Genomic DNA, 24935 nt, shown 5'->3' with positions numbered 1-24935 from the left:
TATTTTTTCTCCATCTATGGTGTTTTAAATTTTTGCTGGGTATGGCTGGCATCTGTAGCCTCTTAGAGTCTAAAAGTGAAAGACTTCTATAACAATAACTTAAAGTCTTTGAAGAAAGAAATTGAAGAAGCTATCCAAAGATAGAAAGATTACTCATACTCATGGATCTGAAGGAATAACAGTAAAAATGGTCATCCTACCAAGAGAAATCTTCTCAAAATTGCAACATAATTCTTTACAGACCTTGAAAGAACAATGCTCAAATTCAAATGGATAAACAAACAAACAAAATCCAGGATACATAAAACAATCCTGTATAGTAAAAGTACTTCTAGAGATATTATCACCCCTGACTGTCCTACAGAGCAATAGTAATAAAATCTGCACGTATTGGTATAGAAAAAGACAGATTAGTCAGTGGAATCAAAATAAAATATCTTCAACAAATTGTCTGCTCTAACTGGATGTCAGAGTGTAGAAGAATACAAATAGATCCTTATCTATCACCCTGCACAAAATTCAAGTCCACATGTATCAAAGACCTCAACATAAAACCAGATACACTGAGCCTGGTAGAAGAAAAAGTGGGGAATAGCCTTAAACTCATTGGCACACAAGACACAACTTCCTGAAGAGAACAACCACACCGGCACTAAGACCGACAATTAGGACATCATGAAACTGAAAAGCTTCTGTAAAGCCAAGGTCACTGTCAATAGGACAAAATGGGAGCCTACAAAATGGGAAACAATTTTCACCAATTCCATATCTGACAGAGAGCTAATTTCCAAAATGTATAAAGAACTCAAGAAACTATACTTCAAGTAAACAAATAATCCATTTTTAAAAAGTGAGATGCAGATCTAAACAGAGAATTTTCAAGAAAGGAAGCACTTAAATGTTTCGTGAAAAACTTTCAACTAGATTATGTCAGATTATCTTATTCATAACTTGATATTAATTAAGTCATCAGAGGAGATATATGCAAAAGATGAGAATGGAAAAGTATTGTTTGAGATAGTAGATCTCTGTGCTATGAGGGAGGCATTGGAGATATATAAGGATGCAGGATTGGCCAAGTCCATCAGGATGTCCAACTTTAATCACGGGAAGCTGGAGATGGTCCTGAACAAGTCAGAGCTCAATTACAAGCCTGTGTGGGACCAGGTAGAATGTCACCGTTATCTGAACCAGAGCCAGCTACTGGAGTTCTGCAAGTCAAGAGACATTATTCTGGTTGTCTACCAGGCCCTGGGGTCTCAGCATCCTATAACTTGGGTGGACAAGAATGCCCCATTTCTTTTGAATAGTCCAGTTCTTTGTGCCATGGCCAAAAAGCACAATCAAAGTCCAACTCAGATTGCCCTTCGCTACCAGGTACAGCATGGGGTTGTTGCCCTGGCCCATAGTTATGAAGAGAATGAGATGCAAGAGAACATTTGAGTATTTGAATTCCAGTCGCCTTTAGAGAATCTGGCAGTCCGAGATGGCCTGAACAGACGCTTCAGATCTTTTCCTGTGGACATTGCTGCTGGACACCCCAGTTTTCCATTTTTTAATGGATATTAATATGAGAGCACTTGTCATGGCATCTACCTAAGCTCCTAAATGTGGGTAATGATACTACCGCCGATGGAGGCGATGCTAATGAAACTCAGCACTTCTGGGTGGTCCATATGACTCTTAACACATTACTAGCAATTGGAGCCACGTTCACTAGCCTACAGGAGAGACACTAAGTTTTTAATCACTTACCGAAGTAAAAGTAACTCTTTTTTTCTCTTCAAAAAGAAAGAAATGTTTAACATCCCTAGCCATCAAGGAAATGCAAATCAAAAAATCTCTGAGATTGCATTCCTGACAGAAGGGCTAAGATCAAAAACATGAATGGCAGATCATGCTGGTAAGAATACGGAGTGAGGAGACCACTCTTCCATTGCTGGTGGGAAGGCAAACTTGTTCAACATCTGTGAAAATCTGTGACAGTTTATCAGAAAACTTGGAATTGATCTACTTCAAGACACAACTATACCACTCCTGAACAAAAACTCAAAGGATATTCCATTCTCCCACAAGGACACTTGCTCAACTATGTTCATAATACTTTTATTTTTAATAGAAACTAGGAACAACCCATATGTCCTTCAAACAAAGAACGGATGAAGAAGATGTGGTATATTTATCCAGGGGAGTATTACTCGGCTGTTAAAAATAACATCATGACATTTGCAGTCAAATAGATGGAACTAGAAAAAAATCATCCCGAGGGAGATAACCCAGACCCAGAAGGACAAACATGGTATATACTCAATTATAAGTGTAAATTAGCTGTAAAGAATAGCCACACGGGTTGGGGATTTAGCTCAGTGGTAGAGCGCTTGCCTCGGAAGCGCAAGGCCCTGGGTTCAGTCCCCAGCTCCGAAAAAAAAAAAAAAAGGAAAAAAAAAAAAAAAAGAATAGCCACACTACAACCTACAGATCCAGAGATGCTAAGCAACAAGGAGGGCTCAAAGAAGGAGGCATGAAGTCTTTGAGACGTAGAAATAGAAGACATATTGTGGGAAGACTGGGGAACATGGGGACAGGAGGAATCGGGTGGAGGCAGGTTGGAGGGAGAAAGTACTGGGAGAGACAAATCAAATTGGAGGCATGTCGGTATAGGCTAGAAAACTAGTATAATGGAAACTAAATGAATCTACAAGGGTAACCCTAGCAAAGATTCCTAGCAATGAGGAATGCAGACCTTAAACTGGTCTTCGGCTTTACCCAGGTAGACTTCCGGTAGAGGGATTGGAACACCAAACCAGGCACAAAACCTTCAACCTACAATTTGTCCTGCCTACATTATGTGCTGGGTTAAAGATGGCAACCACTGACTGGTCCAGCTTGAAACCCATGCCACGAGAGACAGCCCTGACACTACCTAGAGGGTCAGGAACCAGAGGATGAATAGCCCAGAGACCCTGGATAGAACTAAACAGGACTGGTAATTTTTTTTAAAAAAAGAGTCAATGAAATGGTCCCTAATGAAATTACGTTATACTCATAGACAGGAGCGTAGCATAACTGTCCTCAGAGAGACTTCATTCAGCAATTGATGAAAACAGATCTGAGACCCACAGCCAAACATTAGGCAGAGCTCAGGGAATCCTGCTGAAGAGAAGAAGAATTGTAGGAATTAGAGGAGTCAAAGAATATCCACAGAATCAACTAAGCTGGGCTCACAGGGGCTCACAGAGACAGAACCAACAATCAAGGAGCCTGCATGGGTCTGAGCTAAGCTCTCTGTATGTATGCTAATGTTACGTACCTTGATCTTTTTGAGGGACTCCTAACAGTGGAAGCAGGGGCTGTCTCTGACTCTTTTGCCTGCTTTTAAGAACCCTTTCCTTCTGCTGGGTTGCCCGGACTAGTGTTAGTACAAGGGGTGGTGCCTGGTCTACTGCTACATGATTGTCCATATTTGGTTGAATTCTATGAGAGTCCTACCCTTTTCTTCAGATAAAAGGAGGAGTGGATGGGGATGGGATGGGAAAGGGGACTGAGATGGGGGAAGGGGAAAAGGGGAAACTGTTTAGAATGTAACATGTGAGAGAAGAATAAATAAAATTTAAAATAAAATAAGAAATGGACCTGTGTGTGTGTGGAGAGAGAGTGAGAGAGAGAGAGAGAGAGAGAGAGACAGAGACAGAGACAGAGACAGAGAAAGACAGAGAGAGAGAGATTTGTACATATACATACATAGTATAAAACAATATTAATTAGTAAACAAGAAGCTATCAACTTGAGAGTGGGATAGTAGGGGAGGAGTTTAAAGGAAGGTTGCTGGGAGGGGCTTCAGGCAGGAAATGGCAGAGCAGAGGTGATACAATTCTATTACAATAAAAACATACTGAAAGAAAGACAGACAGACGGAAGGAAGGAAGGAAGGAAGGAAGGAAGGAAGGAAGGAAGGAAGGAAGGAAAGAAAGAGGCTCCTGTGTCATATATTTCTTCATAGAAATATGTGCAAACTGATTCAAATGGCCAAAAGTCTTAGAAATAGATTCTGAAAATGAAATGATCTCTACGTAAATGCTCTCAATCCTGATGAACTATAGCCAGTACCTGTGGATTCTTTGGGCAGACATTGTGGAGGGAACTCCTGACCTCAATGGGAAGAAGAAAAAAAAATGAAACTTTTTTTTTTGTACCAATAGACTATGATCTATTAATCTATATGATTTTACTCTAAGTTTCCACTTGATTTTACTGTTGCTTCCCACCAGTGACTTTCCTTGGAATGTACTTTAGAAAAATAGATGAAAACTTCAGGGTTCATTTGAATCTGGCCTCTGCACTTCATGAATAATAATTTAGAACTGAGAGACGAGGAGAGTTGAGCGGAAGGGACTGATGACCTTTGACACTGTGCTAATTTTAGTATGACAGGAATGTGCTCTGCAAAGGCAGCGCTTGAGAGGTTGTTAAGGTAAATGAACTCCTCCATTCTAAGTGGTTTCTATGTGTTAACTTAGTATCGCAATTATCCACATTTCACCTACAAGGAGCTAAGTTGCCCAAGGTTTCACAGTGGCAAAGCTGGGATTTAATTTTTAGCTATTTGACATGAAGATCTTATTATACTATCACAGTAGATGGCCCTCCTGTGTATGTGGAATGAAACTTCCGTGCAAGTGTTGAGACATTTCTAAAACTTTGGGGCTTTTTCTACTGAGATGTAGTAAATAGGCACGAGTGGAAAAAAATTTATGAATCTCAATCCATAAAGCAACATGAAAGAACTTTTGGGACACTCAAGGGTGTCAATCTGTGGAAGCAGATGATGTGAAAGCGAATGTAAATCTGTTCTCAAATTGCTCTAGCCGGCCTGTTTTCGGCAAACCAGAGACATATGGAAGCCAGATTCATGTCAGGGCAAAGTCTCTCACCTGTAATATACTGTGTCACAAAAGCTACAGGAAGGACATTTGAATGATCATTAAAGAGCTTTTTCACAGTCCCTACTTCTGGTGATGGCAACTGTAGTTGCACCAGTGGCTTTATTAAGATGTAGTAAGGGGGTGGTGGCCTTCTGATGCCTGTCGTTGCTAAGGAAGACACATAAACACTTCTGTACTGGTTTTTAAATTCCATCCATCCTGCGAAGAAACTGTTCATGAACAGAATTAAAATAGTAATATCAGTATAACAGAATGTTAGCCCTTGAAAATTTTTATTTTTAAGTGCTATGTTTCCACCAATACAGAGTTAATGGTACCTGGGTAGGTCTGGGTCCTCTCTATATTAAAAAGCCTATCCAGTAACTAGAAATGAACATTACATTTGAGAAAAGTAGTCTAAAGAATGAGTATTATATCATTCAAACATGCTGAGATAAAATAATGGAAAGATAAAAAAAATTAAAAAAAAAACAAAACACCACCGAGATGTGGTTGGAGGGAGGGAGGAAAGAAACTGGAAGGGATTTCACATGGTGACTGTTGCTATAGGAACCATTTACCAATTGCCCAAGGTATTAGTTCCCAAGAAAGTCAGGAGTACTAAGAAAAAAAAAATCAAAGGAGCAAAAGAAGGATCTGTGTGTGCGCACGCAGCATCACGCTCACAATCCAGCCACGATTTGATGTAAACACATCGAAAGACAGTATTTTCTCAGGAAGGGCAGTTGTGGCAGGCACCCAAAGTGTTGTGACCATTTTTCTTTCAAAGAGCATGTAGGTGGTAATGCGTTAAACAGCGGGGAGGTCTTGGATGGCTGCTCTGTCATCTTCCATAGCTCGGTACCACTCCACCAGTCAGTTCTGTGTCTGATCATTTACTTTGCCTGCGGGTCCCCCTTTCTCTTGCTTTAAAATCAATGAGCACAGAATCTCAGTGCCAGGGTGTGGTCTCAAAATCTCAGTGAGATTTCTTGTCCAGAGCCTGTCAGACTCAATCATATCTTTGGACTTATGGCTAATTTATAATTTCCTATCCACAACAGATAGACGTACACCACAAGTGAATTGTCGGTTTAAAAATCTAATCACTGTATTTCCAATATCTCAGTAAACATGTTCCTTCATGTTAGGGTGAGGACACAGTAGGTAGGCTGGATGTGTTGGACCTCAGCCTTTCATATAAACTGGACATAGGGTGTCAGTCACCTCTCAAGCCACCGTTCTCCACTGAGTTCTTTGTCTTTTTGCTGGCTGTGGGTGACCCTTTCTTTGTTCCTTTGAAAATGTCATTTACTACTTGTCTTTCCTGGCTAAGAGTGGGAGTCCCATAAGAGAAACTTTTTTGATTCCTTGGTAAATCCCAGGTTCCCCAAACAGTGATAAACACACACCCACTAGATGGTTTTAAATAATTTTTTTCTTATGAAATTTTGATTTGGGGGCATTTCACACACGAATATACATTTACATCATTTTCACCTCCCTTTCATTCTTTGAACTCCTTCAACTCTTTCTGCCAACTCCTTTTCAGATTCATGGCCTCCTCTTCTATAATTATTATTAATTTTTTTTTAAAAAAAGTGTGTGTGTGTGTGCGTGTGTGTGTGTGTGTGTGTGTGTGTGTGTGTGTGTGTGTGTGTGTGTGTGTGTAGACTCAATAAGAAAATGCACAGCTGAGGATAACCTAGTGGCCTCTGGTAGAGAAGCTAGGGCATCCCCACATTCCTCCTCTCTGCTGTCCCTGGTCTACCGGGTAGGTCTACATCTTCTAGTCTAGATTTTATGGACAGCACGTAGAACATGCCTGGGATGTGAGTTAAATGTTGGGTTCAAACATATCCCTTCTTTTGCTGCTTTCTCTAAACTTGCTCCGTAGGAGGATACTACAAACTCCAGTCTACAGAAGAATGTAGGGAAGTGACCCAGAAGAATTCTACAGACCCCTAATGGCACCTGGCTCCATACCATGTCAGGAACTGAAACAATAACTCAGAACCAAAAGCTAGAGCAGTCACATGGCAAAGTGACATAGCTGTTCCTTTAAACAATATTTCACAATAAATTGTGAACAATATATAGCATGTTGTACTGAACTTTGGAGTGAGCACAACGAGGTGAAATCCTAGCTCTGTCATTTAGTGTGGACACCTTGCACAGCTTTACTGAGCTGAATATTCCTTTTCTGTTAGAGGATTTGAGGGGACAATAAATGGAGTAGGTGTTCAATTAATGATAGCTTGCTTTCCTGCCGCTAAGCCACTATGTGCGCTAAAACCATTTTAGAGAATTTGGATCCTCATCTCCTAAACCACATTCAGGAGCCTTTTTTGGAGGGAGGATGCATGTGCTTGCTAGTGTGGATTTGTGCACCCCTGGGAGCTGCCTTTTTCACCATTCTACTGCTGTGAAGAGACACCATGACCAAGGCAACTCTTACAAAAGAAAGCATTTCTTTGGGGGCATGCGTACAATTTCAAAGGCTTAGTATATTATTGTGATGGCAGAGATCATGGTAGCAAGGAGCATGGCAACAGGAGGAGAAGTAATTGAGAGCTACAGCTTGATCCCTAGACAGAAAGAGACACTGGGCCTGGCTCTGGATTTTGAAACCTCAAAACCCACCTCCAGTAACGTACTTCCTTTAACAAGGCCACACCTAATTTTTCTAATCCTTTCAAAGGGTTTCACTCCCTGGTGACTAAGTATTCAAACACATGAGCCTGTGAGGGCCATTCTTATTCAAACCAAAACAGAAGGGTACAAGAGCACACACACACACACACACACACACACACACCACACCACACACCACACACCACACACCATACACCACACCACACACACACACACACACACACACACACACACACACACACACACACACCCCTACCTATGTGGATAAATGTGGGTGTGTGCATGTGGAGACCAGGTTATATCAAGTGTCTTTCCTCAAAAGCTCTCTTTACCTTTATTTCTGAGACAGCAGCTCTTACTGAATCTGAAGTTGATGATTAGATGAGCCTAATTAGTTTAATTAGGCTAATTAGGTTAGGCTGGCCATCCAATGAGATTCAGGAACTCACCCATCTCTCACACACCTCCTCTCAGTTTGATTATAATTTTAAAGTGATAGCTACCACGCCCAGCTCTTTAGATGAGTTCTGTGGATTTGAACTCATGCTGGGGTAGCAAACATTTATCAGTTTGACTCAACTCCCCGGCTTTCAGCACTCTTCTTACTGTAAAAGTACATCATTGTACACAAGTGACCTTTCTTTAACTTATGCCCTTACAATAATGTTTCCTAGATTTTGGCATCACTTCTTAGTATATTTCTCCCTCCCCATCCCCATCTCTGTGTGTAATTCTATATTTATCTTCCTTTTCTTAAAACAAAACAAAACAAAACAAAACAAAAAAACAACAACAAAAAAAACCCCTACGATTTGCTACCTCGGAGGACATCTTTTCAAAAACTTTTATAGTTTCTATACATTTTCTATCCCTAACATTAGGAGAAAGACCAGTTATACATCAGATGAAAAGAAAATCAGAAATGGCATTAAAACACTGCAAACATCAAGACTGTAAGTCCTTTAAATATGAAGGAGATTTTACAACACTGACTGTTATTTTCCAAAAAGTCTGGTTTCTGGCTTTTGTCTAAATGAATCCAGTAGCAGCAGACGCTTCTGTTGCTATGTGACCTGGAAATTCCCAAGTAATCACCATTGAATAGTTGATGTTTAGATTAGCTAAGATGTTCTTAAGGAAATAAATCCTTTTCTGGTTATTTTTGAAGGGTTCTGTGTATCTGGTTCAACACATTAGTGCAAGTATGTCCTCAACAGGTGCAAATAAACACGTGCGGAGTCAGGGCCCTCCGAGGGGATCTGGATCCTATTCTCTAGCAGACGCATCAAGGCAGGACGGAGCTCTGACCCAGGGCTGTGTGGGGGTCAGGAGGGCAAGGCAAGAATCTGCTGGTCCTCTCTCTCTCTCTCTCTCTCTCTCTCTCTCTCTCTCTCTCTCTCTCTCTCTCTCTCTCTCTCTCTCTCTCTCTCTCTCTCTCTCTCTCTCTCTCTCCTGCCCCCCAGCCCCACTCATGTGAGAGCAGAAAACGGGCCATTTTTAAACAGGCTTAGGAAAGGAAGTATTTTTAGAAAGATAACTTGCTACTTAAAATAATTCTATCAGTGACATTTTAATGTCATGTGCAAAAGCAAGTGTTGGGGTAATACAACCTGCTTATAACCTGCTATCAGTCAGTACCATGAGGAAATATTTGTCAAGTGTCCTTGAGAGAAAGGTGACCAGCAGATGGACGTAGGGATGGGAAACAGAATGTTTGAAGACACCATAGACTTAGGGAACTATGCTAACGTAGCACTTTTTTTTTTACTCTTTTCCCTTTCTTTCTTTCTTTTTTAATTCTATGTCCTCTTAAATTGCTGCTGGTCTACCCTCCCTTCAATAGCTGTGCTGAAAGAGCCCGAGTCACTCAGACCTTAGCTTAGGAAAAAGACAAAGCAGTTCTATACCTTAGCTTTTTCCTTTGAACCAAGCAAATGCTTATGTTTTAACCCCCTAGCTCTGTGGTGTCCTAAGCTGTCCATCCTCACGAGCAGCAAAACACGAAACTCAGTTCTAAGAGACCCCTTCTTCCCTTCCTTCTCCTCTTCCTTCTTTCTCCCCTCTCTCCCTCCCCCTTCCTACTTCCCTCTTCCTCCCTCCCCATCTCCCTGATAGTCCCTCATTTTCCCTCTGCTTTTCTCCTACTCTGATCCTTTACCAAATTTCTCCTTTAACCCTCTCACCCTTCAGTGTCGTCATCCACCAAACAACACCTTACCGTTTTGTTAAAGAGAAAAATGATACTGATCTCCATGAGAAGCTGAATATGCCCACACAATTTTTGCCCAGGCCAACTTGGAAGTTAATCATTTTTTAGTCAATTTTTATTTAATAGACAAACAACAACGGCAACCAAAATCATAGACTCTATGTACTCCACATAGTGAACCTACAGACTCAGGAGGCAAAAGACTCTGGAGTCTTTCTCTCCTCAGATCTTTCCAATTAGAACTTGAAAGCCCATTTTCCTCCCAGAGAAATGCCAGATGCATTCTTCTTTAATGAGCTTAGGACCAAAACTGCAATCTGATCTGCAGTTCAGGTGGAATATGGGTAAGAGCTCGGAAAGAAAGGAGAAAGGGGTCTGGAGGAGGATGGAGATGGAAGGATTACCTTAATTAAAGGTAAAAGTAGGATCAGAGAGGTAGCAAAGCCTTCAAGGAACTCTAGTCCTGTGGTCTAGGAGACAAAGCCATGGAGGGCAGCTGTTCTCATGTAGGAAGGGGAAAAATCCAAGTTAACACTGACATTTAAAGAAATATGGTGGGCATCACGAACGCCTCACAGAATATCAGTAATCGAAGACAAAACCTTATTATGAACAAATCACATCTTCAAGGTTTAGAGTAGTAGCGTAGTTAACGCCAGTCCAAGCAATTATCCTAACTCATAAATTCAGATACTATTCCCAAGGATTTCATTGTATTTTTCAGAGTCTTAGCAATTAAGGTCATATAGACAAATGGAAACTCAATTCAGACACTAATGCAAAATAAAAACACAGTTTGTGACACGGTTTCCCTTTTAAAAAAAAATGTTTTTAAGGTCCGGATTTGAAGATGCCGTCGTTTGGATCCAATAACCTCTAATCTATTCAAATAATGAAAAATTATGCAACTGAAGGAATGAATGTAGCAATCACACAGCATGATAAAAAGAAGTCAAAGATAAGTCATTACAGGACAAGTAGAACAATAATATGAACCAATACATAGGCATTTACATGAAAAGGCAAGAATAATATATATGGACTTACTTACTTAAATATGTGATTTGACATAGATGTGATTTTTTCTTAATAGCGTTTTTGGTTACTGATATATTCTGTGAGGTGTTTGTGATACCCACCTTATTTCTTTAAATGTCACAAAAATATTCAAATCTTTTCTCCCTACATGAGAACAGCTGCCCTCCATGGCTTGGTCTCCTCAATATACTTACACAGACAAGGAAGTTTTCAGGAAGAACATGTGAGAAATCAATAAGTAATTATTTTGAATTAGTGGACAGGAGATTACTGGACTAACTGCACATAGGGTTGAGGAGACATTTTACTGTGTCCAGCTTTATACTTGTTAGATCCTTTCACTGTGAGACATGTGTGTGTGTGTGTGTGTGTGTGTGTGTGTGTGATTTATTTTGCACTTCAAAGTTCTCTGTTATAACCCCAAATAAAATACAATGCAGCAGTCCAAAGGACAGTTGCAAACTGATGAACCTGTGGAATCTTCACGATCTCCCCCACCCCTGACTTGTATTTTGGTTGCAATCTCGGTTATCTTGTTTCTTGCTAAATATCTCAAATGCCTAAGGTTTGACCCCTTGGTGAAAGGAGAGATCAGGAAACTTCAGAAAACACAACCTCCCGGTAATCTGCTTAGAGGCATTTGGAACTGCTCAGTGATCCATGAATGTCAAGGCAAACTTCTAATATCCCTCTTCCCAGCTCATGTAAATCTCTTTATCTCAGGTAAACTTTAGGTCAATAAGAAATACCAGTGACCTTTGTTTTAAGCTCCTGGGCCTTTCAGAGACATTCTTTCACATACATTTCTGATCACTCAAAAATATATGCAGCATTTCAGATAGCTTTCGCTCATGGCAGGGTAGCGGCACTGGAAGATGTGGAGTGGTGGCCATCTGTGTGAAGGTAAGAAAGGGCACTTGTTTGCTCTGCTCCTCTGGAACTGCAAAGATTCAAAGACTTCCCTCCTGACTACTTCTGAGCTACTTTCCCCTCCAGACATGCGAGGCTCCCCTGTTCCAGCAGCTCCTGTCATTTTAAAGCTAATTTCTTATGTAACTAGATGCCTTCCTTTTCTCCAGGTGGCAAATGTCCTCTATGTAATATCTGGGGAGTGCTTATCACTGGAGTTATTAAATGTACAAGCTGACACAACAAACCACCAATTTGTTATTTTGATGAAAATATTTTTGTATTTTCAGCAGATGGCTCAAAATGTTGCCTTTGTATTATAGTCTTTGTTTTGACAAAGAAAAAAAATAAGAGAGAGGGAGAGAGCGCTCTGGATCATTTTCCTATGAAACTTAATCTAAAACCAAACAATTTGGCACGTGACTCCCTAGTGTTGTTCTGCATTTCACTCTGAAGCCATTTCCCTGGCAACCTCCACCTTCTCCCAGCTGTAGAGGTCAACACAATAGACTTGTCACAGGTTTGAAGTCCGGTAACCACTTTTAATTTGGAGAAATTATTACCCGGGGAGAAAATAGGCTGGTCCTGCACGTCAAAGTAAAAAAATAGAAATCAAGATGCACACAGCCTCCTGAATCGGACTGACTCTTAGTGCTGCTGTGTGGCCTCATAAGCAGCTGTTCAAATAAGTAGTTGCCCAGAGGAAATGTATATTCAAATGGGCCTTGTCAATTGCCTCTCCTTGCTTCACACCTAAAAGCCAGATGCAAACTCGTCCCAGCTAACAAATAGATACCTTCAGCTGGCTCATTATGGTGATTACTGGCCATATATTACTGCCATGTGAAAAGAGCTGTGGGCAGGCCAGCCCAGGGGCATTTACAAGTGGTTTATTTGTGTTCAGCTATTAAGAATCCTCGAGTTATCAGATCAACGACTGCTCTTTGGGTTTTACAGCAAGCAGTTCCTAACAATCCGTCCTTCATCTGCTACCTTTGTGATACATTTAAGCAGCACTTAAAGACCTAACCTGCTGTGTGAGAAAGTTACTTCACCCTGTTCCAGAGAGTTTTCCAAGTCCTCCTGCCCTATGAAGGGCCTGCTCTATGACAATGCTTCCCTGCAACCCCGCTGCATCCCTGCAAAGCATTCCCCTTCCTTGTTTCTCCACAGGACTACACACCTCTTCTGGGGGCAGCAAACACTTTCTCGGTGTTAATGCATGTGGACTGAATTTGATAGGTTTGAATTTACAGGTTACACAAGTGCTGAACCTCAGACAGGATAGGGTAAGCCTTCTTTTAACGGGGGGGGGGGGGAAAGAGAGAGAGAGAGGGAGGAGGGAGAAGGGAAAGAAAGAAAGAAAGAAAGAAAGAAAGAAAGAAAGAAAGAAAGAAAGAAAGGAAGGAAGAAAGGAAGGAAGGAAAAGAAAGAAGAAAGAGAGGAAGGAAGAAAAAGGAAAGAAAAGAAGAAGAGAAACAACAAAAGAAAGAAGAAAGAAAGAAAGAAAGAAAGAAAGAAAGAAAGAAAGAAAGAAATTTTAGGATTATTACAAATAAATTTTGCAATGAGAAGTGAATTTTTTAAAGCTGACCAGTCTATACTCATCACAAGACTTAAGAAAGAAGAACATGACTTTTAAAAATCAATTCCTGAAGTGGTGGCATGGCTCGGTGGGTGAAGGTGTTTGCTGGACAAGCCTGATAACCACAGGGGATCCCCAGAACCCACAGGAAAGGAGAGAACCAACCACTTCCAAAGCTATCCTGTGGACTCCACATTTGGACTGTATGGACATTTTCATGAGCACACACACACACACACACACACACACACACACACACACACACACACACAAAAGAGAGAGAGAGAGAGAGAATTAAATTTTAAAAATGTATCCATTTGACTCAAGTATGCCATTATTTGAGCCATGTTATGAGCAACAGTCACACATCTTTGATCTTTTCTTCATGTGACAATGGTTTTATATTATTTTCAGACAGGGCAAAGGGAGTCCAGTTTTGTTTTTTTTTTAAACAACCTTGACTGAAATATGACAGTTTTTATTACTGTAAATTTCTTTTGACACCAGAAAGTGTTATTAGTGATGTCAGGTAAATTTTCAGAAATTTGTTTTTACATTTGGGAAAGTGTTTACTAAATTTCTCCGTATGTGAACTAGAGTATTTCAGGGTGCATTGCAGTGTCTGATCTTAAATACGGTTTGACCGGAAATCTAGGTACCGAGCACAACTCGTGATTTGTGAGAGATGCCCTCATTGGGAAGGGTTTTCCTAATCTACTTCTGCATTTGCTTTACTTTGCAGATTTGCTTTACTGGGTGTGCTGCTTTTCTGAATATTTTCTGCTGATTTCACACTTGGCTGCTGCTTTTTGTTTCATATTCCATTCCCTTTTCTGATATTTCTTTTAGTTTTTATGTCCATTCATAAATGTATTAAAATATGGTACCCTTCATGAATGTTTAAATCAGGACAATGAAGGTAAATTCATATATTTTGATTTTATTTCTCTTGGATATTTTATGTGGACGTTTCAAATGTTATCCCCTTTTCCCCCTCTCGCATACCGCCTAACCCCTACCCCCGCTTCTATGAGGATGCTTCTACTCCCACACACCCACTCCAACCCCAACGCTCCTGACATTACCCTACATTGGGGAAACAAGCCTTCACAGGACCAAGGGCTTTTCCTCCTACTGATGCTGGACAATGCCATCCTCTGCTACATATGGGGCTGGAGTCATGGGTCCCTCCATGTGTACTCATTGTTTGGTGGTTTAGTCCCTAAGAGCTCTGGCGGGGTCTGGTTGGTTGATATTGTTGTTCTTCCTATGGTGTTCCAAACCCCTTCAGCTCCTTCAGTATTTTCTCTAATTCCTCCATTGGGGACCCTTGTTCAGTTCAATGGTTAGCTGCAAGCATTCTCATCTGTATCAGTAGGGCTCTGGCCCAGCCTCTCAGGAGTCACCCTTATCTGGCAACTGTCAGCAAGCACTTCTTCAGCATCAGGAACAGTGACTGGGTTTGGTGTCTGCCTAGGGGATGGATCCCCAAGTGGGGCAGTCTCTCGGTGGCCTTTCCTTCAGTCCCTGCTCGACTCTTTGTCCCTGTATTTTCTCCTGTGAGTATTTTGTTCTCCCTTCTAAGAAGGACTGAAGCATATACATTTTGGTTTTCCTTTTTCTTGGGCTTCACATGATATGTGAATTTTTTTTTCTTAGGCATTCTGAGCTTTTTGGGCTAATATCCACTTATTAGTGAGTGCATACCATGTGTGTTCTTTCATGACTGGTTTATCTCACTCAGGATGATATTTTCTAGTTCCATCCATTTGCCTAAGAATTTCATGTTGTCATTGATTTTAATAGTTGAGTAGTATGTCATTGAAACGTTTCAACTTTCTAAAATATTTTATTTGTGTGCATATGTGTGATTTCACTAGATGGAAATGTTTGCTTGTCAAGCCAACCAGGGATCCTCAGGACCCATAAAGAAGGGAGAGAACAAAGCACTTCCCAAGATGTCTTTTGGCCACCACATTTGGGCTGAGGGATCAGAGGACAGCTAAGAGTGGACTGTCACCTTCTAGCAGGTGGGTGGGTGGTGGAGATAGCCAGACTTGCCATCTCCCCAGCCCCCTTTGGAGACTTTCAAAATAGCTTTCCAATCTTGTTTCTCCATGGTAGCATGCATTTATATATTAAAATACACACACACACACATACACACACACACACACACACACACACACACACACACAAAAAGACTATCCACTGAGAAAATTCTTTTTCACAACATCATCTTATTGATTATTATAGAAAATTTGGAAATAACTTAAAGATCAAAATTGGGATGCTGAAACCTTAGTTGGCATCACACAATAGAAGAATGCAGCATCTTTAAATGCTTTGCTGAAGTAGATTCATTGCTCAGAAAATTAATTATAATACTTTTATGGAAGAATACAAAGCAATATAAGTGGCAAAAATCCCAGTTTTGCCTAAAAAAAAATAAGCTCCTTACTTTTTTACATACATGAATATCTGTGTACCAAGGTATTCGCAACAATTGTCTTTGGGTTGTTAGAAATTATATATTCATATAATTCATTTTTCATTTTCCTAACTACTTTAAATATTAAAACATTTTAATGTCAGAAAAAGAAAATATTACTTGACAATGGATTTCTTTAGACTTTCTCAATAAAATTATAGACTAAAATTTAGATGCTTATGTTAAGGCCCCATTTTCAGGAGACAATAAACCATTTCTGAGATTTACTCTCCAGCTCACTACAGCAACAGGAGGCTTCCCCATATGGTGAGATCCGTGAGTTCCATCCCCGTGCTTGGGTAATAGGTCCAAGTCCAAAAATTATTACCAAGTGACCATAAGAATATCACATGCTCAAGTGAATCTTTCTAGAACGTTATAAATATTTCAAGAATTGTCTGGAGCTGGGTTTAGTCCTTCACAGTTGTAATTAGAAAAGACCAAGAACCTAGTAAGAAATGGTGTGTGTGTGTGTGTGTGTGTGTGTGTGTGTGTGTGTGTAGCATAGACTTTCCACATTATTTGGAATTTGAGTTGTCCTGTATATGTTTAAGGATTGTGTTGGTCCCCATAATCTGACGCTTAGAATGTATTTTACATAAACTATTCTTCTAGATACTATTCTCTGTTCCTTTCTTCCTTGGTAAAGACCCATATTCCAAGGTCACACTCCCAGTAAGCCTCAGTAGATCCAGAATGTAGCCAGGAAGTGACTGTTGGAAGGGCAGAGTGGCCCCTTGGAGCAACACTATCTAAGCCTCCTTTAACACAGTGGGGACTCCAGCAGCGCACTAGAAAGAGCCTTCTCTGGAGGTCAAAGGCTTTGGTGTGTGGAAAAGCAATGGTAGGAACTCTTCTTGTTCTAACCAATTTTCTTCGTTCTCCCTTTACCAGCTGACCCGCACGCCTCCTGAGTTGTATAGCCCTCTGACCAAATTAATCAGTGCTTCAAAACCAGTCCTCCAGCAGCTAATATAATCAGGCCATGGGAAAAAAAACAATTGTTTTTCTCTCAGAGTAGTTTGAAACCCTGTTAAGATAATGACTTGGGGGGCTGGGGATTTAGCTCAGTGGTAGAGCGCTTACCTTGGAAGCGCAAGGCCCTGGGTTCGGTCCCCAGCTCCGAAAAAAAGAACCAAAAAAAAAAAAAAAAAGATAATGACTTGGGCCCCACTTAAAAACCTGCCACAGTCAACCTTCTAAATCCCTGCTCTTACAGATTGCTGCCCCGAGTCCGAGGGCTTTGTCTCCGCAAGTGCTAATGGTTTTCTGTGTTCTTTCTAGACACGTGATGGCCTGGTGTCATAGTGCTGCTGAAAAAAAATGCATTCTCTGTGCCCAGGAAGAACCTGTATAAATATTCTCAATAAATAAATAACAGTTGTCATTTTCAGAATATGACAATCTCCAGCTGCCTGTGCTTAAAGTGAGCGACGTGTCATTTACCCTAATAGATGTGAATGCATGTATTGTACATGCCAGCGAGTCACCTAATTCCTATTCGCTCCATCCAGCCTTGGTCTCAGTTGGGGGCAAGTGCCTGTAACAGGGTTTGGCTGGATCAAATCACAAGCTGAAAAATCTCGGTCAATTATAGAAGGCTGAGGGGAGGGAGAGCGAGGGGGGGAGGAGAGAGAGAGAGAGAGAGAGAGAGAGAGAGAGAGAGAGAGAGGGGAAGGGAGAGGGAGAGGGAGGAGGGGAGGGAGGGAGAGAGAGAGAGAGAGAGAGAGAGAGAGAGAGAGAGAGAGAGAGAGAGAGAGAGAGAGAGATCTTCATACCTCCTTAACCGCCCTACTTTCACCCCGCGCACTTCCCAGGCTCACAGAAGCCACACACCTCCCATCTGTGGAATTTCTGGGAATCTTTTCCCCCTTGTAATCGAATGTGACTCAGTCACTCTGGGTCCCCATAATACAAGTGGTGAGAACGGCGCCTAATCCCGCTGACATTGTCGCCTGTCAGCACCTCTTTCTTTCTCTCTTTAAAGGCTCAACATGTTTTGATTTACAATCCACACTAAGATAACTGCAGGTGCCCTCTCTAAAAAGCGAGGTTAACTCACCTGAGATGAGTTCTTTTATTGCAAACAAAAGCCACGCAAGAGCAGGAAATACAATTAAGACAGGTGGCTCCCCCGAAACTTAGCAAATGCCTGCTGCCTTGAAAGGGGAGAACAATCTTCACCATTGCCTGGGGGTCCCTTTCACACTACTTCAGGAAAGGATTTGAATTGGAATAGGTTGAAAACAAAATGGGAAAGCCTTCTGTGCAGGACCGCATGTAAGGAGGTATAAATTGTTTAAGGACTCAGGTTATGCAGGGGTAAAGAGTTGACCAAAACTGACCCTCACATTGGAGTTCAGTGAACCACCTGACAAGGAAAGCATTGGGTCTCATATGGGATGCGTTTTCAGGCTGTCTCCGCGACAAAAGCCTTTTTCTTTTCTTTTCTTTTCTTTTCTTTTCTTTTCTTTTCTTTTTTCTTTTCTTTTCTTTTCTTTTTCTCTTCTTTTCTTTTCTCTTCTTTCCTTTCCTTTCCTTTCCTTTCCTTTTCTTTTCTTTTCTTTCCCTTAGCGAACGCAAGGCAAACTTTATAAGAACTTGTCATTTGATTCTCTTGGAAATATAGAATGCATATATTAATTCAGGGCAAGTGTTTGACTCCGCTGGTAAAGGCAGATGAGCTAGCTCCAGCTTGTTTAAATTCAGAGTTCACTAACTTGGAGGCTGACTGGTCATTCCTGTCAAACTTAGCAAACTAACCGGGTGAAAAGACTTTTTACCTCGAAGTAACGGTCAAACTTTTCCGAGGTGGTTGAGGTTGTTTGCTGTCCATGTTGAGAAATGACCAAAAAGGAAATCAAGCAAACTGAATGCTGCAGCCCTACCAATCGGCCACATTTCATGAGTTTTGTGTAAAGAAAATTAAGAAGAGAAGCCCTGAAAAGCAAAAGGGGTGTCATAGACTTAAGACCCGATAAACAATTACATTCAACCAATCAAAAATATTCCATCTTCCCCCCCCCCTTATCTCGATAACTTCCCTAAGCGCATGGTATATCTCTCACCACATCCTGGTTTAATTTGAACTGATTTGTTAGACAAAGTGTAACTGTTCAGCCTTGGCTGGGCCCTTTCTAGTATGAATTAAGCCAAGGGTCCAGATTCGGATGTTTACCACCCCGATTCTCCCTCGGACAATCCCCCTCCTCCCCAGAGCACCCACACAAAACCCGGCTTCCAGCAGATGCTTTGGGCCTAGCCTCATTTCCTTAGTGCCGGTGGCAAATTTACCTGCTCTGCCGGTGACAGGATGACAGGGTCGCATGCTCAATTACATCTGCTCCTCTTTTTAAGTAATTGCCTCAGATCTTGCCAAATTACATGCTGGTTTTCTCAGGCGCGCTAATTCCGATTAGAACGGAGGTGCTAAACTTTTATCAATGACTCTAACCTGATGGTTTGAAGCAGTGTCTTGGTTTTCCAGAATCTACTCTTTCACGACCCGATTACAAATGGCCAGAGACTCCTGCTCTGCGGAATCCCAGCACCCCGGAACATGACATCTCCTTCAGGAATGTCTATATGGAAAACCTTTCCCCCACGTTCCGATTTTCACGTCACAAAAGAGTGCTACTTTAGAGAATTCCTGATGATTTACACAAATAAAAGCAACAGAGGAGTTAAGCACGCTCACCGGCTTTAGCAAATAAAAATTCGACATGCCTGGTTAAATCTAAATTTCAGATAAACAATGAATTATCTGTTCGTGTAAGTATGTCTCATGTAATATTTGAGACGGAGTGATGCCAAAAACTGCTTTTTTAAAAATCTGAAACCCCGGTTTAGCTGGGCTCCCCATATTTTATCTGGCAAGCCTGCAGCAAAGTAAGCCAAAAGCGATCCCTATCACTGCATTTTCTAACTAATGTTTTATTGGGAAATTAAGGAATGAACTCTGTTTTGATTTTTGTACTAGGGAAGTATAAAACGGATTTGTTCAAATATTGGTAAAACTGAGATACGACTGGCAAGAGACCGCGAGAAGGATAGGAACCCCATGCCCTTTCCACATTCTATAAAAACATAATTTTTCCTGAGCATACAAATATGAAAACTCCATTGTTTTCTGCTTGAATTAGCATTTGTTATTTTTGCTCATGACTCCCTAAAACACTTTCCATTACCCGAGTCATCGGCAGTCAGTCAGAACTGGTAAAGCCTTATGAGAACTCCAAGTGGAGAAGTGCGGTCTAACTAAAGCGATCTCACTTTGAGGAAGAAGAGCTTTGCGCCTGAAACTAGATGGTCAGTGTGCGGACTATTCAAAACGAGCATCTTAGATAATTTTCCAAGAAAGTCCAAGAAAGACATGCTAAGGACAATTTCTTCTCTAAGTCACATTTGCAAAACCCAAGTGTTCTCCTTTTCACTTTAGTGGTCCGATGTTATTAGCAGAATGGTTACAAAGCAATCGAGCGAACCTTTTTAGGATTTTTTTTACTGCACATTTTATATTAGGAGCCAATCAGAAGATGTAGCGTAAGTTGTTTTAAAGGTAGAATATTTCAATTTTATACATTCTAAAGTTCAGCCTACGTGAGACTTGAAATGTTCTCATTTTATAAGTCGTGTTTTATTATCTTTCCCATTGATCTCGGTAATTTTATCTTTTTTCTTCCTTACTCTTAAAATAGAGTTCATATTGGTAAAAGAACGTTCGTTATTCTTATATGGTGGAACGAAGCTTTATTATTGGGCAAAGACCAAGTCTGGGTTGAGTCTAGTGCTATTGTAATAATCGGAAGTTCTCAAAGTAAATGGTCTTTCTTTTCAATTGTCTTGATGATGTGTGGGACAGTTACGATTGTTTCCGGTACTCTAAAAGAAAACATGTATATCAACAGGCAATTCTTTACTAAACATGGCGAAATATAAGTACTTGCTGAATTTTTCTTAAACATCACTTTATCTACTTACCTAAAATGTCCCATATTGTTCGCTAAATATTTATCCCATGTCTGTGGGAAGGAGCCAAATTAACTGTGCAAATATCCAATATAGACATAAAAATTCCTATGTCTGCAGATGTATATATATCATCATTTAAGAAAGAAATCTGTTATTTCACCATATCCTAGTTGGTCCTATGACAATGTAAAAAAAAATGAAGGAAAATAAAAATAAGTAAATAAATGAAGACATATTGAAGGCCGATCTACTACCTGGCAGTGTGCCAACCCGAAGCGGGGTGCCCATGTGGCACTCACGGTCTGTGAAGCCAAAGCTGCCCTTGCCAAAGTGGACAGTGGGGGAGAAATATTCTCCAAGAGGGAGGAAAGAAAGCACAGATAAAAGGAAAGGAAAGCTCAAGAATAGCAATGGGATGAGGTCGTGAATCAGAAGCTATAATGGACAGATACAACAACAAACAAAACAAAACAAGAGCATCACCCCGAACAATGGCAAGTTACCATTTCCCCACGTGAGATAATTGGTGCCGAGAAAGTGAATCGTGCAGCGAAGAAATAAGTTCCTAGGACCAGACGTGCTGGAGAAGTTCATGCTTTTCTTGGAGTTCACATGCTTAGTTGAGCACTACACTTTCCAAGCTGTTTTTGCAATATACTTTATCTTGGTATTACACATGCCATGATTAAAATGGATTTCCTCAGACTTTTTTTCACTTGGAAGCATTCCTATAGTACGAGTAGATAGGGAAATGAACTCCAGCATAGTGTCATTGTGTCACGATGCCCTTGGTGACAGCAGAGTATCAAAGTGGTTAACAGTAGGACCTTTGAGCTGGGACTCCATGGGTTCAAATTCCAGGTCTTCTATTAGCCTAGGCATGGTCCTTGGTTCTTTTTATGCCACTGTTTCCTATGTCAAAGAGGGGAAATAATGATATCACCAGCTTCCTAAGTTGAGGAGAAATAGGCTCAACAACCTCTCAGGTGGCCTCTATAAGATATATAACCAATGCCCAGCACTTTTGAAACAAAAGTCTTAATAATTAAGGTGTCTTTATTTTTTTTTAAATCTCCTTTGTAAATTCTCTAGAGTCTCTGTCTCAACAGTCTTATGGTTGTTGTTTTGCTTTGCTTTTCTTGAGAACGAGATGAAATGAATGCCCAGTTTCTCCAGATGACAACGTAGTGCCTACTCTGTGGTGGAATGTATGAGTGTGATCGTCGCAGCCCCATGCTGGCTGCAGAGGGATTCAGGGAGATTACACACATGCAAAGGGCTTAGTGGTTTGATAGGCAGCGGGTATTACTTATTTAATTGTGGTAGGGATGAACTGACAGGTAATACTAGTGTGATTTGGGTTCCTTATCCCCCTCAAGTTGCCCCTTTCATAGGCTTTCAATATCTGCTTTGCTGAGACACAAACAGGCTCTGGGGGCGTTGTATCTGTGCACTCAGCCAGAAGAATCCCTGCCTCTGGCAGCTGGCATTGTGAAGAAAAGGGAAGATCTGGGGGGGGGGGGGCTTAGAAGGAAGAGCATAGCCAAGCTTGCACCACATGACAGATAATGTTATAACTGCAGATTGACGGAAAGTTAGGGAGACAATACAGAGATGTCTTGGGGACCCTCCACCACAAATACGTTCTCACAGTGTGTCTTAATTTTGGGGTTTTGCTATTTTTGACATTGTCTTAAGAACAATCAAGTACCCCTCCACACACACACACCCAAATAATGGAATGAGGGACTGTCCCCTCATTTGTTATGTCTTAAGTAACCGTGGTTTGGTAAGAAAAGCAGGAGACTGGGATTGGAATTGAGCAGATATATTCAAAACGGTTTATCACATTTCACTTTTGCCTCCACCACCAAGATGCAAAACCCAAGACTGCTTTGATTGATCCCTACTCACACGCTGTCTTTTATTACTATTACTGTTGTTATTGTTGTTGTTGAAAGAGTAACTACAAACATTAATTTTTATTGATTGTATTTCAACTTTTACATATACCCTAGAGGTAGACATGATTAGAAAAAGCAGTTACAGTAGCAGACTTGGATGCCGGAGTGTGGACTTCATGGATTGTGAACAGATCTTCTCTGGCTGTGGTGTGCTTCCCCCTCCTCTTTGTAATGCCGGTCGTCATGAATAAATGACTCGGGATGGAACTCCACGTTAATCAGCTTCTCTGTCTTCCTTTATGATAACCCGTGGAACAGTATGTGCTGAAGAAAGGAGCTAACAATGAAACAGATGCCACTTTAAAAGCCATAAACAAGCTCACGGTGGTTAAGTGGTGACATGAATAAATGGCTTGTGCAGGAAAATTCATAGTTAATATCATTACTAAGCCACCACTGAAAGGCATAACTGTATTTCAAATGGTTGTGATGGCCGGCTCCACTGGATTAGAAATGATTTCATGATGCCATCATAATGACTGTTTAAAAAAAATAAAGCAAAGGAAATCTTAGAATTTCATCATGTTAGGGAAGTAAAATTCAATTATGATATGACTGGGTATTATACCATATTCTTGCCATATTCTCCTCTGATCTTAATACAATACAGCAAGATTTAAAAGACTTATCCTCAAAGTTTTGGGTATGGATATGATTCTCATTGTTTTAAGGAAAAATTAAACCTCCTCATTCCAAAAAATATTGAGCTTACTGGATTTCCAAACGGGTGAATATTATTATAACAAATAATTTTTCATCCACACAATGAGTTAATCTTGATTAAGTAATTAAAAAAGGTTATTGAAATGGAGAGACTTGGTGAGAAGTATGTTCATTAATGACATCATTGCGTCAGCATCAATTTATCGATCTAGCATCAATTAACAGCATTTTGCTAACTGAGTTTAAAACCAGTCCCTGTCCTGAAATGCTTTCGTTGGAAAGAAGTGTGTTTTTAATGCTGTACCTAGGACGTTGTTAATGCAGATATCCTGAAGGCCCCTACTGTCTTAGCACTCTCTCTTGCATCTCAGTCCTTCTTTGGGGTACTTCCTTTGTTCTTTTGCCTTGAGGTTCTTCTAGAATTTTCTTCAGAACATAGATCCTTTAGACTTCTTGACCAGTGTGCTGAATTTAACCTGGAATATGTTTCAGTAGATAGATGTTTCACTGTGCATGCGCGTGTGTGTGTGTGTGTGTGCGTGCGTGTGTGTGTGCGTGTGTGTGTGTGCGTGTGTGTGTGCGTGTGTGTGTGCGTGTGCGTGTGTGTGTGTGTCCGTGTGTGTGTGTCCGTGTGTGTGTGCGTGTGTGTGCATGCGTGTGTGTGTGCGTGTGTGTGCATGCGTGTGTGTGCATGCGTGTGCGTGTGCGTGTGTGTGTGTGCATGCGTGTGTGTGCGTGTGTGTGTGTGCGTGTGTGTGCATGCGTGTGTGTGTGCGTGTGTGCGTGTGTGTGTGTATATGCATGCGTGTGTGTGTGCGTGTGTGTGTGTGCGTGTGTGTGTGTGCATGCGTGTGTGTGTGTGTGTGTGTGTGTGTGTGTGTGTGTTTTGCTTTCTCTTGTTTCCATAACGTATAACTTCTGTTGATCTTTGGCAATCTAAATCCTCGTTATTAATCTAGTGTCTTTTTATTTTTATCTTTGTTTTAGTTTGAGGTTTTATATATTTATTATGGGTAGGACAGTTTTTCCATAATTTAAAACATCTCCTCCAACAGAGTTTTGAATTAGGACTTTTCCTTCAATTCTATCATCCACGCCCAGTCCAGAAAATTGCTTGGACTTCTATAGGACTCCTCGTTCTTCCCTCTTTACTCTGTCTAATCTCTTGCTCAGTCCATTGTTTCTGAAAGATCCTTGCTTTACTCTTTATTTTGCCTGGTCATTATTATAATCTTTTTCACTAAGTAGTGTTTAAATGAGTCACTGCTTTCTAGTTTTGAGGTTTTTTCTGACCTTGCTATAGTATGTTGATACTGGTGTAGTTCTTAAAAATATGTTTAAATTGAAATAAAATTGTATCACTTCCCCCACCCCTTTCCTGCATTCAACTCCTCTCATGCCCCCTCACAGTCAAGTAATAGCTTCTTTTACTGTGTTTGTCATTGTCACATAATACATGAGTGTGCATATGTATGTGTGTGTGCTCAAACTAGAAACACAATCTGCTAAGTTCATTTCCGTTGTTTCT

The 24935-nt window shown here is 40.8% G+C and overlaps 2 long non-coding RNA genes and 1 pseudogene across 2 annotated transcripts; 2 read left to right on the top strand and 1 right to left on the bottom strand.

Annotated features, from left to right (window-relative positions):
• Positions 1-836: 836 nt before the first annotated feature.
• On the top strand, positions 837-1654 carry LOC134486722 (aldo-keto reductase family 1 member C2-like; annotated as a pseudogene).
• Positions 1655-17835: 16181 nt separating this feature from the next.
• LOC120102231 (uncharacterized) lies at positions 17836-19419 on the bottom strand. Its single transcript, XR_005503447.2, has 2 exons — positions 19104-19419; positions 17836-18749 (listed from the first exon to the last, which is right to left on the bottom strand). It is a non-coding gene; the product is annotated as an uncharacterized LOC120102231 (long non-coding RNA).
• A 49-nt stretch (positions 19420-19468) lies between these two features.
• LOC134486667 (uncharacterized) lies at positions 19469-22956 on the top strand. The gene is made up of 2 exons (XR_010066010.1): positions 19469-19580; positions 22799-22956. It is a non-coding gene; the product is annotated as an uncharacterized LOC134486667 (long non-coding RNA).
• Positions 22957-24935: the final 1979 nt, after the last annotated feature.

The sequence above is a fragment of the Rattus norvegicus genome, chromosome 4 (assembly GCF_036323735.1).
Source record: "Rattus norvegicus strain BN/NHsdMcwi chromosome 4, GRCr8, whole genome shotgun sequence".
NCBI lineage: Eukaryota > Metazoa > Chordata > Mammalia > Rodentia > Muridae > Rattus > Rattus norvegicus.
Note: the sequence above shows the minus strand (reverse complement) of the source record. Positions and strands in the feature narration are given on the sequence as shown.